At 40.1% G+C, this 9,356-nt stretch overlaps 1 long non-coding RNA gene across 1 annotated transcript; it reads left to right on the top strand.

Annotated features, from left to right (window-relative positions):
• The first annotated feature begins 1,262 nt into the window (after nucleotides 1-1,262).
• On the top strand, nucleotides 1,263-7,327 carry LOC130459894 (uncharacterized). Its single transcript, XR_008919622.1, has 3 exons — nucleotides 1,263-5,796; nucleotides 5,910-7,021; nucleotides 7,127-7,327. It is a non-coding gene; the product is annotated as an uncharacterized lncRNA (long non-coding RNA).
• Nucleotides 7,328-9,356: the final 2,029 nt, after the last annotated feature.

Genomic DNA, 9,356 nt, shown 5'->3' with positions numbered 1-9,356 from the left:
GCTCTATGTGGCTCAAGCCTTGGGTTTAGTCTCGTAAAACTTTGGTCCTTCACCGGTACTCATCTTGAATTCTATTCCTTTTGCATTGACCCACTGATATGTCTTCACCCATCCGTTCTCGATCTCTTCTAGTGTTGATGCAGGAGCGATTAACCGGGTTGGATCGAAACCTTCATCTTGTAAAGCTAGGGTAGTCATCACAGTCTCGTCCTCCATAGGCCTCAATTCGTTAAACAATGTCCATAAAGCCTGGTTTTCCAATACTTCAGTTGTTTTAGTCTTGGTGAGGTGGGGTGCCTCATCCAAGGTGTGGCAGTCATGGAAGATTTCAAATCCTGGTTTTAGCAAGCCATCCTGAACGAAGGGTTCAGGGAAATCACCGCATGGGTGTCCTTCTCCTTCCCGAACGAACATCCCGTTAAGGGTTCTTTGATACGGGGGAAGGAGGGTGGTTTGTTTGGCCTTGTTAAGGCGTAGCCCAGACAGGCGGTCAGCAATATCTTCCTCTGTTGGTTCATAGCCTAAGCCAAAGGGAGTAGATTTGTTGGGTAAAGGATGGAATGTGCATTCCTTCTTCCTTATGCCCAATGGGGTTCCAGGGAAATAACCTTGAGCTAACAGCATTCTAGGGATGACTCGGGATGCGTGCGGGTCTAGGAATGCTGGATCATAATCTTCGATGAACTGGATTGCTTCTTCCATTTGAAACCCGTAAAGGTCGTCTGCAGTTTCGGTTGTTCCAACCATAGTACAACTGACGTCGAGAGGAGGGGCGCGGATTTCTAGTATTACCCCGTTATGGTTAAGTTTAACCATTTGGTGCAAGGTAGAAGCCACACCTCCTAAGTCATGGAGCCAAGGTCGCCCCAAGAGGAGGTTGAAAGTGGGCTTGATGTCGATTATTTGAAACTCCGTGGTGCGTGCCACAGGCCCGGTTTGTATGGTAAGGTTGATTTTTCCCAACACAGGCCTTCGGGAGTTATCATAAGCTCGTACCCCTTGCGTGGAGGTTTCGAAGTCATCGTTTCCTAGCCCCAAGCAATGGGCGGTTCGCAATGGGCAAACATTAACCGCTGAACCGTTATTTTTGTGGCGATCGTTCGGGTTTGCGGAACACGTATTTCGGTATAACTCTTTGGCAAATTGGTTTATGAATGTTTGGGCAATTTTTTTAGGTCGTTGGTTTGCTAACATTGTTTGTCACACAATCACATATTTCGCTACACATTACTAACATTACATCATGAAGCAATAATAAAAATGTCATGTAGTTTATGATAGGCTTCTATGGGTAGTTCTTGCGCCTGGCTTGGTACCGCTTCTATCGCAGATCCAACACATGCCCCGGTCGAGGTAGTGCCTTCAACAGACGAATTTCGCCCAAGAGGCCAATCACGATGTAAGCCAAGGGGGCATGCACCAATGAGAGGGACCTAATGGGCGAGCGATTGGGTTTGGGACGGGTGTACTACTAGCGAAAGTGCCGAGTGGACAACATTCGAAGCGTATGCACCCCCCGGTTGGCGATGGGTATCCTTAGTCCCAACTCCTGAGATGAAACACCAAGGGAGCCAAGATTCGTTATGCGGTTCTGTCCGTTCACATTAATATGCTGATTTTCAGGTCGTCCCAACTTGATGGGGAAATAAACGCGGGGTAGGATCGTTTCACCCTTCGGCTATTTTGATTACCTATAAGCACGAGTATTTCCTTTACTATCCCCAGTGGAGTCGCCATTGTGAGGGGGTCGAAAAAGCACGAGGCTAATGCGTGACCTCGTCCCTCGTGGGTGTGATATTTCTTTTTGTCAAATCAAGTGTAATTGGATTTCCTGTGAGTTTACACCCAATTGACTAGTAATATAGGAGTCTCCATTCAGTTTTTAACGACAATGAGAAAAACTGACAAAACCGGGTTATCGTGACATAAAGGGAGTGCAATTATGTTTAAACCACGACGGTCGTAGGGTCCCTTGTGATCCCTGGTGTGGGGATTTCTCAACATACACCCGCAAGGTAGAGATTGAGGGTTCGGGGGGACTGTAACTACCGAGAGGAGTACTCGCTCTTCGATAACTCCAGAGGCAGGATATCCTTACCAGCTCAGCATAAATAATTGAAGGGACATGCGTTAACTATTAAACTAATATGAGTTGGTTTTAACAATATGCAACATATAGTACTAGATCGAGCGCGATTATCTGATTTAGATTGTATTAAGGGACCTAGCATGATAATTCAATTTCCCAAAATATTATCTTTATTAGGCGTGATAGAAAAATCAGATTTAATTAGTTTAACAGTTCACAAAAGGGCGAGGAAAGCAATTAAACCATGGAAAAGGGACACATTACGACGCACCCTTGAGAGGTGCGTCACGGTTCTCATAAAACTAACCACTTTTACTTTGCTATTTCTCCTTTTATTTAACGAATCTCAAATTATGGGACGGGATACGTTCTGTTCGATTTATGGATCGATTGCGACAAAATGCGTGAGGCTTAGGCTTAGGGGTTTAGAGTCAATACTCAGAATAATAATTGTGTGTTGTGTGTCCTTTTTTCACGTCGAACTTGGGCTATATTTATAGAAAAGAGTTCGTGGAAAGATAGAATTGTAGAGCTGTAATCCACGAGGAATTAGGAAAGAACACGTCCCAGGTAATTTCAGCGCCCAGGCCTGGGCGCCGAAGATTTCGGCGCCCATAGCCAGGCGTTGAAAATAGGATCTGGGCTATTTTCTTAGTCAGATTCGGATTCCTAGAATCTGGAGTATTTGAGACTTTAATCGAGTCTTTTAGTGCGTATTAACCTTGTGACGGAATGCGTCTGGGCCCGTTACGAACTCTAGGCTCGTTAGGATTTTAATTAATACGTAACTCTTACTTTCGAATCATATTAGGAATAGGATTCTCTCGCAATTTCTATCTCATTTAGGATTTATGTTGGAGTGCAACACCTAATTCTGACAGGTTTCTATCTTTTATGACTTGCCACTTTTAACAACTACCCATTACGGCAGTTACTATTTTTAGCAGGTTCCCATAAATAGCAGGCTTCTATAAATAGTAGGTTTCGGGTGAAATGAAAAGGGGAATTGAGATTCGTTATTTTATAGGAGATGCGTTGTCAAGTGGAGATTTATGTTTTCATCATCGAACCTTCCCTTTCGGGAATGGGGACAAAAGTAGGTGTCTACAGGATGTGTGTGCTTAATTTCTCTTGGATGTTTATAGGAATAGTTCTCTATGTGTTGTGTTGGGCCAAAGTTCAGTGCTTTCAAGGAATTTTTTTAGTGATTATATTTGCAGATGGTCTATTTGATCTCTAAATGAGTAATACAAGGTTGGGTATTGATCATCATAGGTTTTCTTAGCTTTGGACTGGAAATTCACTGCAGCTCTTGCTGATGATGTCTGGTCTTAATTTAAAATTGCTGATCTTGTAAGATGGACTTCAAATTATCGAGAAAGGTTATTTTTTACAGGTCATAATCTAAATCTTTAGAGGTCCATCTTTTTGTTTGGAGTACTGTGAAGTCATATACTCATTAGGTTTAAGAGGGTTACACAGCTTTGTGTCCATCGAGTTTAGCATCTTCTAGTTGTAGGAAAATTGTCAAATGACTCAAATCCTATTTCTTATACGCACCTACAGATTCTGCAACATAGTTTGGACCTTCCATCTTACAAGATGGAATGCTAAAAATTGATGAGTTGCAGGAGAATCTTAAAATAGTTGCATACGAGTCTTAGCTTCTCACTCAGTAGTGTGGTCAGGCCGTATATAATGTTATGATAAGTTCTTCACATTTTGTGTTGTAGAGTTGTTTTTGCTCACCCAATTTCCTTTGACTGTTGTTGGGGATACTAAAAACTTATGAACTTGTGGAACTTCACTTACATTGTGACAAAACCATTCTCCCATTAGATTTGGTTGCGGCGTTATTCTTGAAAAATAAGAATTATCGAAATAAGAAATCAGACAGACTGTTTTATTGAGAGCTAGTGTTATTCATACATAAACATTCATAACGAAGTAGGGATAATATCTTCTTTTTAAATTTCCTGTAAATGGCCTCGGTAATTAGCTACCATGTTCATCTTTGAACCGTGTTTCTTGTATAGGTTTAGTCATTACCTGTTCAGGCTTAAAAATCGGTAAATCTATAATGGACATCATGTCCCTCCGTTATCATATGGATTAATTGCCTCAAGCTTAGCTCTATAATATAGATGTGTGTGTGTCTCTCTAGTCACAATGCAGAAGAAAAAAGAACCATAATCTTTCAGAGTCGATATCAAGTGATTTGTCTTCTGTTCTCAGTACCTTTGACCTTGTGCTTAATGATGCTATCATCGTTTGACATCTCATCTCCATTGTTTATGTGATTTTTCTATTAGCAATCGAGATAAACTCCTGCAGAACTGTTTCAGATCACACACAAAAAATAGTTAGTTCAACATTTATCTTACATTTTAAAGAAAAGAGTGAGAAAATATCAGGGGTAGAATCCTGAATATATCTCTTTATATATTCCTGATTCTCTAGCAGGTTTTGATACTTCCACAACACAATTTTTTGGTGCCACTTCAATTATCTCAGCCAAAAGGTTAAAAGATGAACGAAACTTTGATTTTAGTTGTATTTGCATCGTGCTGTTACTCATCCATTCAACTGAAAGACTTGCACCCCTTGCTGCTTTCTCTATATTTTCTATCAGTGATTGTTTATTTTGATCCCAGCATTATCATGTTGTTTTTGTCGTCCTGTTTTTCAAGATACCAATTAATCTAATGAGTGCAGTTCTTATTAGTAAAATTTACTACTTTAGTTGAGAAAATAACTAGAGAATCCTCATTAATCAGATTTAAGGGGCAAAACATATTTTGGTTTCATGTTTGTAGACTTGCCTGCTCTTCAAATAGGGTTGACAAATCAAGGTCTCTAGATATTGCGACCAGTTGGAAGGCATTGATAAATCCTTGAGTTTCAGGGAAAATTTCTTCTTCTGAACTTTCCTAAAAAAAAGGCTTGGCAATTAGTTAGCATGTTCATATTTGAACAGCACGTGTTTCTTGTATAGGTTTAGTCATTACCTTTTCAGGCTCAAAAACTGCTCGAACGTCATCTGTGTAGCTCTTTCCTTGAAAGTAAATTCCTGCAGCAGGCTTATAATCTCTCTGAAACCACTCATCTTCAACAAATTCTGCTACTGTAATTCTCTGCAGAAAAACAGGAGTCGAGGATGGTTAGATCAATCTGTTGTTTTTCAGTGATCCTATACTTTTATATGAATTTAAATCGTATACCTTTTTTCAATGGGGATTCAATAATCTGCCAATAAGTTGCTTCAGACTTGGTGTAAACCAATTTGGACATTCATACTCAACTCTCAATATCTATGCAGAGGAAACTTTGTCAGATGAAGAGTTCTTTTGTATGATAAAAAGTGTTTTGCTGTTTATTTTGTGAGGGGAAATACCTTTGTGTACAAATTCGATAGATTTGAGTCAATGAATGGTAGTTAACCAGCACACAACTCAAATAAGATCACTCCACAAGCCCAGACATATGCAACTGCTCACTATTAAGTTTTCTTGTTCAGTACATGTCAATTAGACAATATTGAAGTTAGTTCTTTAATTTCAACAATGTCGGACCATTGTATCTTATCACTTATCAGACTTTTTTTTTGATTGAAAACAGTTTCCTCTTACCTCAGGTGCTACATAGCTTGGAGAACCACATGCTGTCAACAACAAACTTCCAGGCTGTAGGCATCAGTTCAGAAATTAGTAAGCGGAAACATTGGGTAACGAATTTCACTTTGATGATAAGTATGTACCTTTTGCAATGCACTGAGTCCAAAGTCTGATACTTTGAGGTTTCCTTGGTTATGCAAAAGCAGGTTTTCTGGCTACATAGTAAATGAAACATGTCAATTGGGTCAGTCAGCTGGTTTGAGTTCTTATTTGGATCGGGCAATCTAATGGAGTTCAGAGTTCAGTATAGCTACATCTTTCATCTATTTACAATACCTTTAAATCAATGTGATAAACTCCTCTGGAATGGCAGTAGTCTACTGCTGGAAGTATTTTGTTGCATCACTTTACTTCTCCAAGTAAGTCTTTACATTCGAGTATAGAGTCAGATAAACTAGAACCTTCGAACTTCCAAGAAACAATATATGATCAAGTTATAGTTATCTAGTGTTCTTACCAATTTGTCAGAGAGTTGTCGTCCTGCTGCATATTCCATGACTATGTAAATCTTTGTCTTTGAGCCGATAACCTATGATCAGATAGTTAGCAAGTTAAAAACTTCATTCTTTCACCTAAAAACATACAGAGCAAGTTTGTGTAATGAAATAAGAGCACTTGCCTCGTGTATCCTTACATTGTCCACATGATTCAACAACTTCATCTTTCTGATTTCTCTCTGCACCTGTTCTAGCAAACATATATATATTATGATGAACTCTCTAAGTATGATGTGATTTTCAAAAGGTAACTAACGCATCATATTCACGTTCCTTTTGAAAATATCTTAGTTGGCTGGAATCTAGTCATGTGAATTGCAGCACAAATAGATTTCCTAGGAATAGGAACCTTAACTTATAAAGTTAGAGATATCAAAGACTGGACATGGTATCTAAACATATAGCGAAAGAGTTTCTCATTATTTCACTTTGTGTCATTTGTTTCTGGTTACATTTTAGAATACAGTCAAGACGTGGTTGGATTTTCCATATTGTATACAGGTGCTCCCTTGCCGAGTTGTCTGTACCCAGGTAAGGCCTTTGGTATTTGTTGTGCGATATATGGAGTAGTTTGAATGAAACTGTTGTCTGGCTCAATGTGGTTAAGTGTTCGTTAATTGTTGGTATTTCTTTTTATTATATGTGTGGTTAAGTGTCCTCGTTCTCAACAAGTTGGGCTAGTTGAGTCCGGCTATTATGTCATGAAGTATATGGATCAAATAGTATCGCTTGTATCGAAAAAGGAACGTGATTTTCAAAAGGTAATTAACGTATCAAATTTTTTATCTTTAAATTTGCACTTGCTTAATTGTTTGAGTGTACTTGCATCGATTCTAATATCTATGCATTTGGTTTTGTGTATGTAGCATTTCACTCTGGAGGCATATACTCAAGAAATTATCGATGATGTTCCTGAAAGATGGTGTAGATTTTTCATTGATAATTTTTTATAGTTAATTAATTTCAGTTTGACACTTAGTTGACATAAACTTCTCAAATTCATGTCCATGATTTTCTAATATGTAAATATACAAAAGTATTATGTATGTCTTTTATCAATTTTTGAGATTATATTGTAGTGGTTTGAATTTTTATTTATGCCATTTAATTTCGATCGGTCTGAATGTGGCCATTTAGAAAAGAAATGTGGCGCATCTACAACATCGTCGACGTCCATTTTCGTCGTCGCTTCTCATGTATACAGGAAACACCGTAAATTACAATATACATCGCCTCTTAAAAAACAGGCGACACCATAGCGTACCATATACATCACCTCAAATGAAGTAGGCGACACTATAGAGTATCATATACATCGCCTCCAATAAAGGAGGCGACACCATAGAGTATCATATACATCCCCTCGAACTATGGAGGCGACACCATAGAGTATCATATACATCGCCTCAACAAAATAGGCGACTCTAAAGAGTACCATATGGGTCGACTCTAAATAAATAGGCGACACCATAGAGTACATTTGAATCGCCTCAACATAAGCAGGCGACACCTTAGAGTCCCTTTGAATCGCCTCAAATGAAGTGGGCGACACGATAGGGCACCATATGCGTCGCCTAAAACGAATTAGGCGACTCAGAAAAGTACATAAAAATGCATAGATTTCCTCTTCGGAGTCGCCTCTAACATAAGAGGCGACACATAAACTGACCTACAATGTCGGGTCACAGGCGACACATAAAGGGGGTACCTATAGAATCGCCCCCTGTGGAGTCGCCCATGAGGCGACTCTATAAGTGGTTAAGAGGCAACTCCAAAAGGTGTTTTTGTAGTAGTGTAATTAGTGCTGTGAGCTTAGTAGATAAAATAGGTGATCAGCCTATAATTGTTGCTAATCTGGGCCACTGCTTAGGCTTCAATCAATTAGGCTTTTTATGGACATGCTAATCTAGGCGACTTCCTAGGCCATTAATAAATTAGGATTTTTGTAAAAGAATAATCACGTCTTGGGAAAGTAGAGTTATTTTATTTGTAATTTGAGCGACGACACCAGATCAGAGCGAGAGACGAGAAATGCGCTTTTCCGCCGATGCGGAATCTCCCCCGAGTTTTTTCGTAAGGCGAATTTAGCGAAGTACAAAAGAAACTTCGCTACAAGTGGGATAAAACAAACATAAATTGACCCTAAATGGCCGTCAGAGACCGAGTACCCTTCAGAAATAGTACTTTTTCAGATTATCAGCGTTCCATGTCCGAAGAATTGGACGACCCTGCATATCCTGGATGCGATAATTTCCGTCCCGCACCTCATCGTATATCTCATATGGGCCTTCCCAGGTAGGGGTCAATTTCCCTTGCTCTTTAGCTCGCCCCACTGCTTCCACTTTTCGGAGAACGAAGGCCCCAACTGTCAAGACTCTCCTTGAGACCTTTTTGTTGTATTCTCTGGACATGCGTAGCTTGAATAGCTCTTGCCTTAGGGAGGCGTTGCCTCTTACTTCAGCTAAGAAATCTAGAGCGGCTTTCATCATCTCCCAGTTAGCATTTTCATCATACAGCATAACTCGAAGTGTTGGCTCACACATTTCTATGGGGAGGACTCCCTTGGCCCCGTAAGCCAGCAGGAATGGTGTCTCTTCAGTCGAGTTTTTTGCCGTGGTACGCATTGACCATAAGATATTTGGAAACGCGTTGGCCCACAATCCCTTAGCTTCATCTAACTTCTTCTTCATTCCCTCAGAAATGATTTTGTTAAAAGCCTCAACTTGTCCATTTGCCTATGGCCTTCCTACCAACGCAAAATGGTCGGCTATGCCGTGCTCAGCCAGCCAATCTTTGAGTTTTGGTGTCTTGAACTGTGGTCTGTTGTCAAAGACGATTGACTGCGGCACACCAAACCGGGTGATGATGTTTTTCCATATGAATGCCTTCACATCATAGGTTTTAATGTTCTTCAATGCTTCCGCTTCCACCCACTTGGTGAAATAATCAACAGCAACAATGACATATCGCCTCCCTCCTGGTGCAGTGGTGTATGGGCCTAGGAGATCCATTCCCACTTAGCATTGTGTATTGGGCTTGTGATGGGTATCATGATCTGAGCCAGCCGGTGTATCAGATGAGCAAAGCGCTGGCATT

The sequence above is a fragment of the Spinacia oleracea genome, chromosome 4, assembly GCF_020520425.1.
Source record: "Spinacia oleracea cultivar Varoflay chromosome 4, BTI_SOV_V1, whole genome shotgun sequence".
In the NCBI taxonomy this organism is placed as follows: domain Eukaryota; kingdom Viridiplantae; phylum Streptophyta; class Magnoliopsida; order Caryophyllales; family Amaranthaceae; genus Spinacia; species Spinacia oleracea.
Note: the sequence above shows the minus strand (reverse complement) of the source record. Positions and strands in the feature narration are given on the sequence as shown.